This window comes from Grampus griseus, assembly GCF_964374135.1.
Source record: "Grampus griseus genome assembly, chromosome: 19".
Classification (NCBI taxonomy): domain Eukaryota; kingdom Metazoa; phylum Chordata; class Mammalia; order Artiodactyla; family Delphinidae; genus Grampus; species Grampus griseus.
In genome coordinates, this window is record NC_139013.1 from 20,308,813 (window position 1) to 20,328,574 (window position 19,762).

The following is a 19,762-nucleotide window of genomic DNA, read 5'->3' on the forward strand; positions in this document are numbered from 1 at the left end:
CTGGTGAATTCTATTATACTTTCAAGGAAGAAATAGCACAAATCTTACACAAACCTTTTCAAAAAATATAGAAAGATCAGTCCTGAACCAAGATGGCAAAGTAGAAGGACGTGCTCTCACTCCCTCTTGCAAGAACACCAGAATCACAACTAGCAGCTGGACAGTCATTGACAGGAAGACACTGGAACTCACCAAAAAAGATACCACACATCCAAAGACAAAGGAGAAGCCACAGTGAGATGGTAGGAGGGACACAATCACAGTAAAATCAAATCCCATAACTGCTGGGTCAGAAAGGGAAAACAAATGTCGTATATTAATGCATATATGTGGAACCTAGAAAAATGGTACAGATGAACCGGTTTGCAGGGCAGAAACTGAGACACAGATGTAGAGAGCAAACATATAGACAGCAAGGGAGGAAAGCAGCGGCGGGTGTGGGGGGGTTGGGGGTGTGTGTGATGAATTGGGCAATTGGAATTTACATGTATACACTGATGTGTATAAAATTGATGACTAATAAGAACCTGCTGTATAAAAAAGTAAATAAAATAAAATTCAAAAAAAATAGAGGTTAACACTTCCCAATTAATTTTATAAAATCAGCAGAAAGTAATGCCAAAAATCTGACAAAGCCATTTAACATTTAAATATCAATCAGTGTAATTCATGATATTAACAGAATAAAGCAGAAAAACCAAGTGATCATTTCAATAAATGTAGAAAAAGCATTTGGCAAAATTTAACATCTATTTGTGATTTTAAAAAAACTTTCAGCAAACTAGAAATAGAGGAGAAGTTTCTCAATCTGATCAGAGACACCTGCAAAAAGCCTACAGTTAAAATCATCCTTAATGTTAAAATAACAAATGCTTTCTCCCAAGATTGGGGACAAGGTAAGAATGCTGGCTCCTGCCACTTTTATTCAGTATTGTACTGGTAGTTCTTGCCATTGAAATAAGATGGTAAATAAATTTTAAAAGAGTAAAATGAAATACAATTAAAATAAAATATGATGTAAAATAAAATATATAAATACTGGAAAGGAGGAATAAAACAATCTCTATTGAAATTATCTGATTTTTTATATAAAATATTCTAAAGAATCTATAAAACAACTGCTAGGACTAATAAGGGAATTTAGTAAGGTCAGAAGTTACAAGGATACTATAAAAATCAATTATAATTTGAGATACTAGAAGAAAACAATTAAAAAATGAAATTTTAAAAATATTTAAAATGGCATCAATAAACAAAATGTACTTTGAAGTAAAGACAACAAAAGATAATGAAGTCTTCTACAATGAAAACCATGGAACATTGATATACTATAAATATACCATGTCTGCACAGGGTGTTTCAGTATGCTTAAAATGTCAATTCTCCCAAACTTATCCATAGATTCAAAGCAATCCCAATAAAAATTCCAAGAGGATTTTTTACAGAAATTGACAACCTAATTCCAAAACATATATGGAAATATAAATAACCAGCAATATAATTTTTAATAACTTTTTTTAAAGGTAAACAAAATTGGAGGATTTACCCTACCTGATTTCAAGTCATACTATAATCTGCAGCAATCAGAACAGGGAAGTATTGGCAAATGCATGGAAAATGGAACACACTAGAGGGTCCAGAAAAAGATATACACATATATCTTCAATTGCTTTTTGACAATGATGGCAAGGCAATTCAGTAATGAAAAGGAAAGTTTTCAACAAATTGAACTACTGGGCATCCATAAGAAAAAAAACCACATTGACCATTAACTTACACCATACACAAAATTAACTTGAAATGGATCACAAGACTAACTGTAAAATTGTAAACAATAACAATTCTAAAAGAAAACATAGAAGAAAATCTTAGGGTAGGCAAAGATTTCTTAGAATACAAAAATCATGAACCACAAAAGAAAAAAAAGATAATCTTCACTTTATCATAATAAAATTTTTTTGCTCTTGGAAAGTCACTCCAACAAAATAAAAAAGTAAGTCACACACTAGGAGAAAATATTCATAATACATGTAACTCATAAAATACTTAAACCCTAAATACATAAAGAATCCTTACAATCAGACATAAGAGGATAATCAGCCCCCCCAAAAAGAGGGGCTAAATATTTGAACAGTTTATAAAAGAAAATATACAAATGATCACCTGAAAAGATGCTTAATGTCATTCATCATCAGGGAAATACAAATTAAACTACAATGAGATACCACTACATATTCATCAAAATGACTAAAATCAAAAAGGTTGACAATACCAAGTGTGGACAGGATATGGAACAAATAGAACTTTCATATACTGCTGGTAGGAATAGAAAATGGTAAAACCACTTTAAAAAAACTGTTTGGTTTTTTTTTGGAGTGGGTGGGTAGAGCTAAACATATACCTACCATGCAACCCAGCCATTCTACTTCTGGTATATGCCCAAGAGAAATTGAAACATATATCCTGTGGTAGGTAGAATGGCTTCCAAAAATTTCTGGAACTTGTAAATAGGGTAAAAGGGATCTTACAGATGTAATTAAGGGAGAGTAGCCTGAAGTATACAGGTGAGCCAATCTAATCACATGAGCTCTTAAAAGCAGAGAACTTTCTCCAGCTGGAGGCAGAAGAGATGGAGCAAGGAAAGAAGGCAAAAAGATTCTGAGCATAAGATTTTACATGCCTTTGTTGCTCTGAGATGCAGGTGGCCATGTGCAAGGTCAAGAGGGCAATCTCTAAGAGAAAAGACTGTCCAGGCTGGGAGCTAACAAGGAAATGAGGACCTCAGTCCTCATTAGGCCACCAAGGAAATGAATGAACTTGGAAAGGGACTCTTTCCAGATAAGAGACAAAGATGTCCAACACCTTGACTTCAGCTTTATAAAACTCTAAATAGAGGATCCAGTTGAGCCAAGCTGTACCCAGACTTCTGACCTATAGAACTGTGAGGTTATAAATGAGTATGGTTTTAAGCACTAAATTTGTGCTAATTTGTTACAGGAGTGATAGAAAACTAATGGATGTCCCCACAAAGACTCATACACAAATGGTCATTGTTTATGCATAATAGTAGAAAACTGGAAACAACATGAATGACAAAACAGGTGAACGGCTGAACAAAGTGTGGTATATCCATACAATGGAAGACTACTTGGTAATAAATATGAACAAATGGGGACTTCCCTGGTGGCGCAGTGGTTAAGAATCTGCCTGCCAATGCAGGAGAAAAGGGTTCGATCCCTGGTCTAGGAAAATCCCACATGCCACAGAGCAACTAAGCCCATGCGCCACAACTACTGAGCCTGCGCTCTATGGCCCTCATACCACAACTACTGGAGCCTGCGCACCTAGAGCCCGTGCTCCGCAACAAGAGAAGCCACCACAATGAGAAGCCTGCACACGGTAAGGAAGAGTAGCCCCCGCTCACCGCAACTAGAGAAAGCCTGTAAACACCAGGCACAAAGGAATGCATGCTGCATAATTCCACATGTATAAAATCTAGAAAATGCAAACTAAATTTTGGTAACAGAAAGTAGATCAGTGGTTGCTGGGGCCAGGGGCAGAAGGAGGGAGCGACTGCACAGGGTCATGAGGAAACTTTTGTGGATGATGGAAATATTCTGTATCTTAATTTTGGTGCTGCTTTCAGGGGTGCATCTGCCAAACTCATCAAAGTGTACACTTCAAATGGGTGCTGTTGTTTGTATGGAAATTGTACCTCAATTAAGTTGATTAAAACAAATAGAATTCAGAGGCATTGAGGGGTGCCTTGTAGGAGTTTTTAAAAGAAGGGCGTAAAACTTTGACAGAATGAGTTTCCCTTCACTTTGGAGTTACACTAAATTTGTAGACAAATCCAAGGGAAATGGCCATAATTTCAATAGCAAGTTTTTCCATTTAGGGACGTAGTAGGTCTTTCTCTATGCTCTGGGACAGTTGAAACAGCATTACCTTGTCCTTAAGAATTTCACGGCCTTTACCCATAAAATAATCTGGGCTGAGTGCCGGGGAAGGGGTGGTCGTTGGCCAGGAGGGGTAGGTGTGCTTTCACTGTTAACAAGGGTGGAGTTTGGTTTTAAACACCAGTTATTCTCAGTCACCATTTAGCTTTTTACCACTTTCTGAATAATCTCAAGGTTAGTGGTCTCCACTCAGTTTTAGGTTATGCACTCTTTTCCGTCAACAATTTACAAGCACAGACCTTTTCAGGGATGCTGTTGAGGGCCACCCCCTATCCCTACAGATGTGGTGGGTGCTCCCACACAAGCAGCTGCTTCCCCACCAGCACTGGCTCCTTTCTGCTTTTTTAGGCTAAAGGCTTTTCCTGCACCACAGAAGATTCCTTGGCCAGCTTACAGGGCAGCTTGAAAATGTCAGGGAGTTAACATCCCAAGGGCAACTCTTACCCAATGAAGAAAAGAAGGTAAGTATCCCAACTTCTCCATCCCTTGATGGGACAGTCTGAATGCCTACATGATACCTCAGATGGCCTCTGAGGTAGTGAGGGAAGCCCTCACCTGTGCACCCCTCTCTGTCTCCCTCCCCCTTCCCCTCCCTCCTGCTTCCTGAAATCACCTCCCAAATAAACAACCTGCACCCAAATCCTTGTTTCAGGGTCTGCTGTATACTATGGTATTATTTCAATGTGTTTGTAATAAAACATACACAAAATACACATTTAAAAGGATAAAATAGAGATAAACAGTAGTTTAACTAACTTATTTATTAACAACACAATCTTTTTGCTCTCTTCCAAATATTAATCATGATATTCTTAGTAAGTGGCAGTGTGATTAAATGTGCTTCATTTATTTTTTAAAACCTTGATTAACACTTTGTGATACAGCAATTTGGAAGCCTGGTTCTGAGTTCATTTTATCTTGATACTTGGTTTAATGGTTTTGATAACTAAAAAAGTCACTTCAGAAAGTTATGTGAATCTAATGGAGAATAGGCATCACTAAATTACATGCTCACTTTCCAGTCCCATCCACCAACCATGCAAAGGTAGCTGTTAAAATCTGGCCAGCAAATGCTGGTCTTCCTGATGTCGGTCATTGCTCCAGCTCACTGATTGGAAAGAGTTGCATTTTTATGTTTTCAACTATTAGCATGAAAACCCATGGAAATTATGCATTTGGGGAGATTTTAAGTCTGGTTAGACAGGTGTACATATTTGCCAGAATCCATCAACTTTTAGCTTTAAAATAGGTTCCTTTCAAGGTGATTTAATACTGCTTTTCAGGTAACTGAAAAATTCAGGTAACTTGATGATGCCTTGATAGCTAATGAATAAGCTTCAGGATGTGCCCAGGAAAATCCTCGGGGCCAAAGCCTCCAGGAAAATTCAGGCAGTCCCCTAGATGGTTCTCTCCCGTCTTAAGTGAAGCAGAGTTGTTCTGCTTTTGGGCCTGGAGGCCTTGCAAAGCAGAGATAAGGCTAGGCTGATGGGGAGCCTAGGGCAGAAACAAATCACCTGTCAGGTGTGTCTCCCACACAGTTGCTTCCTTTCTGTGGTGTCAGCCTGACCTGACCCTGGGCCCTGCCTCTCCTTCCTAGGTCTGCCAAGGCCCTCAGGTGGAAGAGGCCAGATGCCTGGGCTGCACTGGGAATGGATGCAGGCCTACCAAGAGGAAGGCAGGAGGTGATTTGCTACAGTGCAGGCTCTCCAGCCCCACCAACTGCGACTCTGAAGATGGTACCTACTCTCCCCCACCTCCACCACGTTCTCCCCCTCAGCCTCCTGGCAAGGAGAAGTGAGCCTTCCTTGGGGAAATGGGGTGCCATTCCAGCTTCAGGAGAAGCTCTGCTTGACTTGAAATTGCACCTTGGTCTCATCAATGCAGGCTCTGTTCTTCTTGACAAAAATGAAAGCGTCACCTAGGCCTGATTGCTTGCAGGAAGAAGACAGACTTGGGTCTCCCCATCAGCTTTGGACCTTACAAGGCTGGAAGAGCTGGTTGGTCTGCATTGTCTAAACCTCATGGGTCAGCCATTATTATGTCCATTTCACAGATAAGGGCACGGAAGCTAAGCTGCTTACCTGAAACCTATGACAGCTGTACCTCTTACAGGAGCCCAATCGTGAGAGAAAGGAGTGATGTGATGATGGATGGATTTAAAACGGCTAGAAAAGGCACAGGGGACATCCAGCAATGGGGGAGATACAAATTAATCAACAGTGAACACACATAAGAAAAAAATTTAAGTCCAAGTGTTGGATAGAATGTGGGGAAACTCTTACCTTATGGTGGGAATGTATATGTGACAATAGAGCAAAGTTGAAGATGCTACTGCACTTCCAGGTTTATTACCCTAGAGATGCTTACACGTGTGTCCAAGGAGACATGTAGGACTTTCACTAACTGGAAATCATCTAAATGCTTATCAATAGGCAATGGATATATTGCATTATATTGTCTGCTACTTTTTGCTTCTTTAAAAAGAAGTCTGAGGCAGAAATGACAAAAATGTTAACTGGTATTTATCATTGTGTGTTATTATATGATTTTTTAAACTATTCAAAAGCACATGTAGTGCTTTACAAAAGTCCAGCTTAGCCTGACTGGAATTGTACCAGCAGCCCAGGAATGTCAACCACATGCTGGCCCAAAGCTAAATCTCAACCAGAGCTTGCTTTGGGAACCTGAGATTGGGGTTCCAGAGCCTCAGGGAAGTTTTCAGAGTCTGGAGTTGTCCTGCCAACCAACCTACCTGGATGGTGCCACAAGGCTGAAAGGAATGCCGGCTCCTTGCCTGCACTTGGGGGCTCATGGTATAATAGGAGACCTGGATCACAGACCCATACCAGGTGAAGGACATCACCTTCTCCCTGGTGACTGGAAGGGCATGACCTGAACACCACTCCAACATCCCGTGAATTGTCCCATGCCCTTGCTGCAAATTCCACCACTCATGTCTGGCTGAGGGTTTCAGCTTTTGCTAAAATCTTGTTTTTAACTCTGCATATGCAGTCTAGGCCTCTGTCTCTGCTGCTGCCTCCACCCAAATGTGGGTGCAGCCTCTGTGCCTCGATTTCCTCTTCCCAATCCAAGGTTCAGAAAGCCAAAGTCACGAGAGGTTCACAAGAACAGCCCCTTGGGCTTCAAAACAGGGAGAGAAAGTGGCAACACAGTTGGGCCATGCAAAAGGAAATGACAAAGAGATGTGACAAAGAGGGTGTAAAAGGTTATGGGGCACTAGCAAAGTGAGGGGTGTGGCTGGAGCAGTGGAACTAAAGCTGCCTGGGTACGCTGAGGATAGACCATGGAGAGCCATGAATGCCAGGCAAGGAGGGAATTCTTGCCAAAAGGAGCTTGTGTCTTTGGCACTAGTCTAGCAGGTAACTTTGCTAAAAGGTGTCAGTCCCTGTGCATCTGTGAACACACATCAAGCCACATGCTGGGCCATGGACCCGGGGATGATTCTCCCCATGTCCACACCACGCTCCCTTCTTGCAGACAACCATATTCACTCCACTTGCCAACCCTCACTGATTTCAAAATCACCCAGGGTGAAGACACAACCCTGCCAGTCCTTCAAGAGCCATATACAGATTCCTCTCCAGCCCCTCATCTCCCACTGTCCAAGCTGCAGAAGCCGAAAGGCTGTGCCCGCCTTGACATCGCACATCGCCTCGTCCTCAGATTATCTCTGAGAGCCCAGATTGTACATCTTCCATTTCTCTCCTCTGCCTATTAGCATGACTCTTTTGGTTGCAAGTGACAGAAAACACAACTCAAACTGGTTAAAGGGAGATCTATTGGCTCAGGTAACTGAAAAGTCTCAAGCATAGCTGGATTAAGGAGCTCAGCTGATATCCTAAGGACTTGGTCTCTCCTCTGTGCTGGCTTCAGTTTCAGGCAGACTCTCTCCATGCTGTGGCCTCGGCCTCTCCTCCCAGGACACCCCAGCCAAAAAAGACTTCTCTTCCCTTATGTTTCTGGCAAAACCCCCAGCGTTACACCTTGGCCCCATTCCACCTGTGAGCCAATCACAGGAGTTAGAGGATGGAGTGCACTGTTGGCAGGCCAGGGTCACATGCCCACTGTGAGTTCAGTGGGTGGAGTAGCCCCCTCTCAAAACTTAGAGACTGCAAGTTGGGGTAGAAATGTTCTTCAAAGGAAACTGGAGGTGCCATTACCTGAAGCAGGAGCATGCATGATGTGCAGGAAAAAGCAACACAATTTCTGTTTTATTTCTGTGTTCCCCAAGCTTAGGGAAGGTCCAGCGTGGGGCCTGGGACATATTCATACTTCGTATATATTTATAGGATGTATGTATGTATGGATGGATGGATGGATGGATGGACGGATGGGCGGGTGGGAGGAAAAATGTCTCCAATTTCCTCTGGCTCCCCACTTAGAATGTTTGGCCAGAGCTGGGCCTGATGTTACAGGCCCGTTCTCTCCCCAGAGCTGAGATTCTGGCATGCGTGGCGTAAGTGCAGAATCTAGAGGGCTAGAGAGGGAAAAAAGGGGGTCTGGACTGAATACCAGAACAGGAGAAATGCCAGCAAAGTGAATTGTGAGGACTGACAACCTCCCCGATTAAGGGGAGCCTGGGGAGCTATCCTATGACAAAGCTGCCGTCCAGACACGTGTGGATGCTGGAGTTGCAACCATGCAGCCAGAGGTGACTGGTTTGAAATGAAGCAGGGGATGAACTCTGCAGGGTGAACTCTCTGGGTGCTGGTAGCACCCAGATCTGGTGCTACCTACCTGATTTGGCCCAGCTCCCAGGCCTGGAATCTTCTACCAAGACTCCTCACAGCCCAGGGCCTGGGACTCCCAGGGACCCTTCAGCCCCCTTTCCTGAAGTCTCAACTAAGGGAGGAGGATGAAGTTACTAGGAAGTGACCCCTCTGCCTCATCTGGCCTGGCTTTGCCCCTGTGGTCGGGAGGGAGACACCATGGACAGCAAATTACCAGACCCAGAAAACTCCATCCACCCTCCGTCAGATTTCTGGGGCCCGGAGACTCCAGACCTACCTTTCCACCAGGACTTGGAAAAGTCAGAATACAAAAGACCAAAAAAGTCTCTGGATGCAAGAGTGAAATACTGGGTCATGAATATGGTAAGTCATCTTAGTAGAATTTGCTGATTGATTGATTATAGACTCACTAATCTCCTAGATTCAAATGTACCTGAAGAATATGTGAAAAGTTGTGAATTCTAGTCAAACATTGCAGGACACTGTTTAACTTGTTTTCTTTAAAGTGACTTACCCAATAATTTTTGGCTTTAAATGCTATATGAATATTTCATAAATAACACATACATTTAATATTTTAACAATTTTACACCATATCTACAGTACTTTGGTACCTGACTTGTATATTTATGTGACTATTGTTAGAAGTGACTAATTGGGTTTGATTAGCTCCATCATTAATATTCTGTCCATAATTTAACATGCTTCAATAAAATACCCTAAAGCAGTGTAATGATTAGATTTCAGGAATATGTGTTTTGCAATTAAGTTCCTCTTGATTTTGATATGCAGATGAAGAAATGGTGGTCTCATTTGAAAAAAAAACTGCCCTTATTAACTCAGCAGTATACTCTGAAGATTAGGTAAGAAATCCAAGATTTTCTCTTTGTATATGCTAGTTAAAATGTATTTCAATCAAGCCTATGTGGGCAAATCAGATTTGATTAGTTTAAGTTCACAGTCATTCTACCTAAATGAATAATGTGTCACCTAACATTGCAAAAATTTGATTAATAGTTTATCAGTTAATTAAAAACGGGGTTTAATTTTTCTTTTTTAGGAAAATGCAAGGTAGATATTCCTTGTGTTCATCATAAATGCAAATTATTTCAGCTTGAATCTATTGTTCCTTTTTTGCTTCTTAGCCAACTGGCAAGAAAAATAAAGCTCTTAGAAATATCTCTGGGAGGGAGGAGTAGTGAAACTTTCTTTGCTCCCACCAGGGGCTGTCACTTGTTTCCTGGCTGCAGAGTTCACTCTGGGTGGAGTTGGTTCCCTGGCCTTAGCTTCTCCAGGCATCTCACCTCCTTGCCTCCCCTTCTGTCTTCATTCTCCCTGAAGCCTGTGGCCATAAGACTTTTCCAAATGACAACTTTTGTCACCCTGTTCAGTTTAGTTATCTGCGGGGCAGGAACCAGGGAACCAAAGGAGCCCCTTTCCCTGGGAACCCGACACACGACACTCCCATCCTCTTCGGAGCTGGTTATCCATGTCAGATAATTAGAACACCAGGGTGTCTTCTTTGCAGACAGTGGATTCCTCACGGAAAGGCTGCTGGGCATATTGAGTAAAAGGTTGGTTCTTCCTGGCGGTTATGTGGGGTGGCATCGCAAGGCAGGGAAGGGAAGGAAGCCCATCCAGAGTGGGTGAATGAGCAGGTTTTCTGCAGGCAGCCTGACTGCTGGCACCTGGGACGCAGCACAGACTTGGCTTCAACCCATCCTAAGGGCAAGGACGCTGGACAATTTATCCACAACTTCTCTCGTCACTGACTGAAGTCTGTTCCCAGGGCCTTAATTCCTGTCCTTTCCCACCTGTCCTGCACATAGGCAGATCAGGCTCCTGTGGCTGGAGCTGGGCCCCATGAAGAGTGCCCGTCACTTGCTCAGTTGAGTGTAATGGAACGGTGAATGCTGAAGGAGCAGGGGCAGGGCATCCCTGGAGCCTCTCACAGTGGGTCCTGTGCTAATGTCTCAGTCCCAGGCACTCTCATAAATTCATTCTTCACTTTGAGAGGACCTGCCTTCCTCAGTGTTTATCAAGAATGACAATGCCTGTCGGTAACCAACCTGCCCTGGGCACAACTGCAGACGCTGTGACCTCAGCTGTGAACAAGTCTGACCAGTCACTACCTTCAGTCTTACAGTTCAGGGGCAGGAGACTGACACAGATATGTCAGTTGTAGGAATGATGGTCAGGGAGGGCTTCTCAGGGGAGGTGACCTTGAGCTGAGATTTAAAGGATGAGAAGCAACCTGGGAGATCTGGGAGAACTTCCCAGGCATAGAGGAGAACAAGGGTCAAGGCTCCAGGGCAGGAGTAAGTTTGGAGTGTGAGAGTCGAGAGACAATCTCTGGCAAGAGTGCGGGGAGTGAGGAACGCAGAATGCAAGTGATGTTGGGAAGGTAGGCAGGGCCAGATCGCTGAGGCACTGGGCCCTGCCGCCCTCAGGGCCACCGCGGAGCTCTCCACAGAGTGCAGCCAGTTACCCCCACAGCCCCTGAATCACCATGGAAGAGCGGGCATCGTTTAAGACTCACAGCTCCGCACAGTAAATCTCAGGTGTGCTCGAGTTTGAGAAACTCCAACCTGGGCTCAAGGATGTCTGAGCGTTCAAACTACTCTGCTCAAAGCTCCGGTTCCCTGGGAGTGAGTGGGGCCAGGGGGCCGTGGCACTGCAGGGCGTTCTGCCGGCCCAGTGCGCCCCGTTCTCACATAGATCCCCTCTGGGCCTACACACGCGGAAAGAGGGGTCTGTCACGGCAAGGACAGAAGTCACGAGCCCCCGGCGGGGACTTGGCCTGCGGTTGTGCTTGGTTCAAGCAGGCTGGATTTGGAGCTAAATCTTACTTGATCTGACCCACAGCTTCACTGCTGTCTGGAGAGTTCTGGAGAGGATCTTGGTCACCTGTGGCCTATCTTCCCAAGCTGGTATTTCTGTCGTGGCTGCACTGGAGGGCTACCTCTCTGGACCTTAGTCCTCTGCTCAGGACCCCTGCAGAAGCAACCCCTGGCCTGGGTTTAGATTCTGCCCTGGGCATGCAGAGCACATGTGCACCTGAGGTGCGCCTGGGCCAAGAAACTGAATGGTGCTGCATGTGCCACTGTTCTGGAGTAGGGGAAGGGACAGAGGCCAGTATTTTGAAGACCCTCCCTGGTGGCAGTCATGCACAGCCAGGGTCAAGAAACCCAGGAGCTGGGAGGAAGGTCTTGGCTGTTCCCCAGAGACACCTGTAGGCAGGCCCCCCAGGCAGCAAGGAGTCAAGGGGGGAGCCACATAGGGAGTGGGTGTAGGAGCTGGAGCTTCCTGCCACCACAGGAGCCATGCATTGACTAGATTTATAAAACTGAACACCTGCCACTGAACTGAATCCCAGGGAGAATGGGGACATGCCAAGAGATAGAACTTTCAGAGTCGTTTAAGCTGCAAGTTACCTCAAACCATCCTCCGCTGGCTCTTAGACAGCCCTAGGGCCATCGGGGAGGAGGGACTGTATCCCAAGGAGGGCAGTCCAGCAACACGGCCCTGGCTACCTCCCCACGGCCCCTCCACACCTACCTGTGCAGAGCAGCCTGCCTGTTTCCTCACCGTGGCCACCCATACCAGCTTCCACGAGGTCCAAGGAGCTACAGATACCCAGTCTGTACAGCAGCCATCCTCTGGCCCCTTGAGCCCTTGTCTCTGCTCCTGCCTAGTGTGGGAGTGAGGGCTATTTCTGCCCCTTCTACCTTCCAAACACCTCGGTCAGGGCCTGTTCTGGACAGGCCAGGACAAGGGGAAGAGAGCCATTCCACTCAGGCCACTCATTCTGTTGAATATCAAGTGCACACTGTTGTCACTGTGTCCAGTGAGGGTTTCCAGGGAGTCTGTGTGTGTGTCTGGTTAAAAGCATTAACTTGCTTTATGTAAATATAGTCAGTTTATACTAATTTATGTAAACTTGCTTTGGCAGTTTTTCATTATTTAATAAACTGGGAGCTTGAAAAAGTGGAAGTGGCTCAGGCTTCTCCTAACCCTTGGGAGGCCAGGTCTTAAGGGCAGGGGTCATGCCTTGGAGAAGACTCTGTGTCAAAAGAGGACCCTGAGTGTCCAGCTCTGCTTGGAGGAGATAGTAACTGAGGCCAACAAAACAGAGCATGAGGCAGGGCTTTGCACGGACCAACCATCTCATATCTGATCCTCACAAAAACCTGGTGACGTCAGACCTTTTCATATATTACCCATTTTACAGATGAGGAAACTGAGGCACAAAGAGGTTAAGTAGCTCCACCAAGTTCACAACAGCTAGCAATGGGCAGAGGCAAGACTCAAGTGCAGGCAGCCGGTTTCAGTGCCCACGTGCTTATCCTCGCTGCTCTCCCACCTCCAAAGTCCCAGCAACACCCTCTGTGGAGATTTTCACATCCAGCAAGCAGGAAAGGACCTATTGTTCCCATCTTACTGATGAGCAAACAGTGGTAAAGAGACTTCCCAGCATGTCTTGGTAAGTAAGTGGTAAGGTCAGGCCTGGGTGCCTGTCCAGGGTGCCTGTCTCCCCGCCCTGGCCTGCCTGCCCTCTGCTCCGGCCCCTATAAGCACACCTCAGTTTCCAGCAGGCAGCAAAGGCCCATACCTATCCAAGGGCCAGACTCCCCTGCTCTTGGCAAGATGAGAGGAAACAAATTGTCAGGTGTTTTTGTTCTTGTTTCTTTTTTCAAAAGAAAACTCTCTAAAACCCACCAGGAATGAACTCCAAAGACAGCATCCCTTAAGCAAGTTTAGGAAGGACTCTGAGTATTTTGAAAATCAGGACTCTATGGGGCCCAGTGGTGTGTGAATGTCCACACATAGCTGTGCTTTTCAGAGCAAGTTTTTCCATCTAAAAACAATACCAAGAACTAACCCCAAATGTCAGTATCTATACATTTAGAATTTGGACTATTTATGCTTCAAAAAAAACTATCTGGAAAAATGGCACACTGGACCAATCTATCTCTGGGAAAAGGGACTAGACCAATGTCAGAATTGCCAAATTTAAAATCTGAACTCCACCCTCTGCTCTGGGGCCCTGGCTGAGTCAGGGCGCCTGTCTCCTGTGAGTGGCAGAGACTGGCCCCCATCAGTAGCGTTGGCTAACAAAGCCTTTATCAGGCATCTTGAATTCAGAACACCAGCTCCACATTTGCAGGAGTGGAGCTGCACCTGTGAATCGCTAATGTCCCATCTTCTGGACAGCACGGGGGCGGAGTGATGGCGGGAAGGCCCTGCGGTCTCTGGGCTGCTTAAGGAAAGGCCGCACTATAAAATGAGGGCCAGGAGGAGGCTGCATGAGAGCATCGGAGGGTGCCATTAGTCCTGCATCTGCGTCTGGAGCCTGGCAGGCCTCCCTCTCCTGGCTGCCCGGCTACCCCTTCTCCCTGCCGGCAGGGCAACTGCTGCCAGGGAGGGGTGGCAGGGAGTTTGGGGGGAAGTTAGCAAAACGGTTTGGTATTTCCACATAGGTCAACTGAATTCCTGTTAGTCTTTCACACATCATTCAACAGATACCTTTTTGAGCACCAAGAAAGCACAGGCCCCGTGCTGAGCCCTCAGCAGGGAGGCAGGAAGAGGGGGAACACCCAGGGTGCCAGGCCCCTGCCCTCCCAGGAGCACGACAAGGTGGGGAGAGCAGAGAGCCCATGCTGGGCTGATGCTGGCACGAGGCAGCAGCGACCTGCTTTACTAGAGCCGGGAGCTGAGAGGCAGCCCAGGAGCCCTCCCCCCAGGACTTGGGGTGGCCTCACTGTGGCAGAGTATTCCTCATCATGGGCCAGGTGTCGCCTAGCCTCCAAGTCCTTCCAAGGGTACTTATTAAGCCCGTTTCTCAGGTGCAGGAAGTGAGCTTGGGAGAGGTTATGGACTTGCCCACCCCACTCATCACTAGGTGGTAAAGCTGGAGCTCGGAGCCATGCCTCTGCCCTATGCTTCTCCTCTAGGTAAACCAGCCTTGTGTTTGGGGCCCTTGGGGCCAGCCATCAGTTGTGAACAACACAGGAACAACTGAGATGACTCTGGGGATGAAAATTTCCTCCTTTGTTGGATGGAGTCATGCTGAGTTTGCGCCAAATAGTCCCCCCACCCCGGACCTGAAATTGAACGAGGCACGTGGAGCACGTTGACACTGCGTAGATGCTGCCTACACACTCACAAGCTGCTTCCAGTGGGTGACGAGCACTACCAGGCACCCGCCATGCGGCCCAGCCCTGCGCCAAACCATGTGGGACAGGTGAGAAACAGCAGAGCCCATCTCCTCCCCAGGGGGCTGTCAGGATCAGAGGAGAACCAGGAGATGAACATGATCAAACAGTGGACAGAATCCCCCATTCTTTCATTTCTGCAATTCTCTCAAATTCCCTGCGTTTCAGCCACGAGAGTCTATCCAATGAACACTCCCCCCCAGCAGCTTTGTGCCTTCTTCTCAGAGCCCTGGACTCTGGGTCTGGTCTGCACTTAGGACACGTCACAAGGCCAACCCACACCATAGTTCTGGCGGCCTGGGCCCCAACCCCATCCCATCTCACTCGACCAGAGGCTGAGCATTCTGGGAGCAGCTTCCAGGCTGGTTCTGCTCGCTTGCCCTCCAACCCTGGGGCCAGGGCCTGGCCCACTAATGCCTACTCACTCAGTCATCCCATGGGTGTTTCTAGAGGGCCTGCTGTGTGCTAACCCTGAGTTAGGTGCTAGCACACGTCAGGGGAAAAACAGTCAAAGTTTCTATCTTCTGAGAGCCTGACAGATTACTGAAGAGACAACAGTGAATCCAGTAAACAAACAAGACAAAAAAACAAACAAAAAAGCACTTAACAATGATAAAGTGTGATCACTGCTGTGAAGGAAAAGAACAGGGCACCCTGAGAGAGGAAGAGGGTGGAAACTGAAGTCACACAGGACGTGGGTGTCAGGGAAGGCTCTACTCAGGTGTACACACAGGGTGCCTAACGGATGCTCACAGTCTGGAGAACGTGTTTGAAGGCAATGGAAGGAAAGGGGACATGACAACAGAGAGGAAAGGGGCCCGAAGTGGGGCAGGGGATCAGAACAGGCAGAGAGAGCCTGGCATCTGAGATCCAAAGCCCTCTCTAAAGTCCAAGGACAAAAGCTCAGTAAAGAGGTGACAAATGTGGTCCTGAAACAAGCTGGGCCAGCAGGCATGAACTGCTACTGCTACACTGGGTTCTGAAAGCCCAGGCAGGGGCCTCAGTTCATTGGAGCATCTGTGACATTTATGGACCACTTCTGGGTGTAAAACAGGAAATCAAGGAATTATAAAATCCCCTGGGCGGCAGTAACCGTGACCCTAGCCCAGCCCAGAGAGCTAAGAACTGTGCAGGCTGCTGGCCTCTGTGCCCTGGTCACCCAGCTCTGCCCCCTCTGGAGACTGAGTCAGAGCTGGGGACACCCTCGAGCTCCCTCAGCCAGAGGGAGTGGCCGGGCACGGCAGGAATGAGACTAGGTGGCACACCCTGGGTGGATGGTCCCCAGCTCCCTCCAAGGGACACCTAGGGGAGAGGAGAAGGACAACGTCTGCCTGCAAATCCAGAAGCCCTGGACCCAGGGCTCAAACAGGACTTCGGGTCCCAGATTCTCACTACACACTCAGCTTCCCTTGGAGTTGGCTTCTTTCTCAAGACTGGTTCTCCCCAGGTGATGCCCAGGCTGAACCTCAGCTGCAGAGCATCTCCCGAAGTAGTTCCTGCCAAGTCCCGAGACTAATTCTGATTGGCCAGGCTTGGCTTCCCCACTGGGGCACAGGTTAGCTTCACCCAAATCGTATGGACTTCCAGCAAAGTGCAGGTCCCCGAAGGAAGAGCAGGTGCCTTAGACAAAGGAAAGAACAGGGCTGTCTAGCACAGAAGGGATGAGAAATGTATTAAGGGGGAAAAACAAACCACAACGCAAAGCAAAAGTCCCCAGAGAGAAGTGCTAGGGTTCAAGGTTGGAGGGAGGCCCTGACAAGTCAGGAAAGGTATCCTGGAAAGGAAGGACACTCAGATGGTTTTACAGACTGCGGAGTTCTGTGAAGAGTAACCACTAGGCTGCTTTCTACTCTGTTCTTTCTCTCCTGCAGGTGCCTTTTTCTTAATTACACCCAGAGAGCACAGGAAACTGGATGCCAGCGATATTTATTTTCTGCTCGGAGCCCGGCACAGGTAACTCACCAGGGGCATCTTTCTTAATGAGGGAAGAAAAATGTCAGAAGAGCGATCAGCCACGATGCACCCAACAGACTTAAAAATAAGCAAAAATAACATGAAAATTCATTTTGCATTAGCTGGCTGCATATATCATCCCCAGATTAGGAGAGCAGGATGCCTTTGTACTGTGGTAAGATCTGTTACTAGGGATTCCCTCATAAGTGGACATGCCTCACAGAGGGGATATTCATTCTGGAAGTTATTTTATGCCAGTTAAAACCAGACCTGAAGTTGGAGACCTAGTAGGTCCACATTTGTTCCCCCCGGTCCTCCTGCTGCCTGAGATCTGCATCCCCAGCCACTCTCTCTGCTACTTCCTCACCCCCGACCTGGGAGGTCCCACCATCCATTTGAGGTTATATTTTGTATGTGTGTGTGGGGGGGTGCAGAAGTCCCTGCCACTTAATAACAACAACCTCCTGTGATCTCACATCACCCCTAAGCAAGCCTGTGAGGTCGGGATTGTCACCCCTATTTCATAGAAGAGGAAACTGAGGCTTACGTGGGCTTATCCACTGTGCTACACAACCTCCCCATCTGTTCTGTCAAGAGCAGACACTAAATCCCTCATTGCTATTTATTTACTTAGGGTCTGGCCCGGAGTCCCTGCACAGTGGTGCAGTCTGTCAAATGACAGGGTGAATGGGTGGTAGGGTCCTGCCCCCATCTGGACCGTGTGCTTTGAGTGCTGGCACCCCACATTATTCATGCAGGCTGAGCACACAGTAGGAGCGCTCAGAAAGGGCTGAGTGGTGGCTGGAGGTGACACAAGGAGCAGGGAACTCCTCCTTGCTAATTCCAGGCAAAAGCAGCAAGAAGGATGAAAAGAAGTGGATGAGGAAGTCCTTGAAGTAACAAAATGAAAGTAATGCTGATGGGCTTCATTTAGTGCTGTTCAGAGAAGGCAGAGCCGGAGAGCACAGGAAGCCCGCCTCCCGGGCCTGGCCGCGCTCCCTCCTATAGTGGGGGCAGGCCACAGTGGAAAGAGCTGTTGGGCCCTCCCTACAGTTGGCTCACTTGGGAAAGGTGCACATTACCCACCCCACACTCCTCCTTCACAGCACACAAAGCAGGGAGGACATATCTAGAGGAAAGTACAGAGATGAGTCAGTGAGAGACACAGATGGTGAGACAGCTAGAGACAAATGATGGCCAGCACAAGGAGAGAGACAGGAGGGGACTAGAGAGGTGAGGAGGTCCCAAGAAAGGGACAGGGAGCTGAACACCTCCCCTCTGCCCTGTAGACCCCTCTGTACCTTCCCCCACCTGCTCTGGGCACCTCCCCACACAGGCTCCCCCAAACGAACACGTCGGACACATCACTGCCTTCTGGACGGGTTTGAGCCTTGGTGTGTGTGTGAGGGGTGCCTAGCAGGAGATGTGGGGCAGAGGAGAGTGGTTGGGGTGACCATTCCCCAGGCTCCTCCTCCTGAGGTCATCACTCCTGTCAGATGGCGCTCTCTGCATGGCCACCTTGGCCTCCAGATTCAGGTACCTCCTCCTCCCCTAGACCCGGAGCGCTGACCCTCCTTCATAGGTTCACTCTCCCTTAATGACCCAGGTGAGCACGCCACCTGCTTCTTGCCAGGTCCTGGCTGATACAGGGACATCTTGGGCTTCTAACTTCAAGGGGAAAATGGACCCATCTGCAGAGGAGAAAGGCCCTTGCTTCTGATGTGAGAGGCGTGTACTCCCCTCAGAGGTCAAAGGACCAAGCTGGGTGGGGCATTCTTGGGAGCAGACCACCTCTCTTTCGGAAGGCAGCAGCCAGCACAAACCCAGCCTCCTCCATGCACCTGGGTGCCCATGACTGGCTGTTTCACCAATGTGTCCCTGGGCTCTGATGCAGCTGTCCCAAGAGAATGGCCCTCAAGATAAATAAAAAAGCCTCCACTGACTGTGCATGCCAGTGTCCAGACTCTGGGGTCTATTTTTAGAATGTAGGACAACTTTCTCCAGGAATAGAAAAGACACGATAATCCAGGAGGGAGGCCCGGGAGAGATGAAGACAGCGAGTCTAGATATGAATTAGTCACGAGTGTATTATTTAAAGAAATGTTGAACAGTTAGGCAAATATTTGATACCTTTGAATCGGAGCGGGCGGTTTCACAGGCGGAAGGGCAGCGGCTGCTTGAGATGCCCCCCTCCCTGCTGGTGCACCTGGCTGTCACGCCAGTGCTGTAGGCCCCCTCTTGCTGCACACTGAGAAGTAATTAAAGCTGTGTGCCTACTGGAACCGTGTGTAAGACATGGAGTGTGCACACACCCACTAGACCCATGTCTCAGGGACAGTGCCTGGTGCATGAATGGAGCCAAAGAGCTTTTTCTGTTTTTCAGGAGAATTTGCTTTCCTTAAACATTCCATCATATTATTGTACGGATGAGGCATCTGCTTCAGTGTGGCCTCTTTTGGAAGGGTCAGAGAGCAAGACCCCTAATTTGGACCCTTTGGTCTGTGGTTCCCAGAAAAGCCACCGAAACCCTCTTAGTTCAGAAAACAGGTCCTGCCTATAAGGTACAAGGCCCAGGCAGATCCTCCAGGTTTGGGCAGCAGCTGGGAGAACCTTTTCATTCTGGCGGAGAATTATCCTCTGGGAGCTCACAGGGGGAAGGCTCAGAAGGCCAGTGACGTCAGGTGCACCTGTGCGCAGAGAGGCGGTGTCATCTTTATGCCAGTTACCATACCCCGGGGTGGAGGCCAGCACTGACATCTCCAATTTACAGATGGAGAAACAGAAAATTCATGGTATGGCCAAGGTTTCACACTGGCAAGTGGCAGAATGACATAAAGAGAGTATGAGAAACGGTCTGGAATTTTACAAGAGCCACAGCTATAGG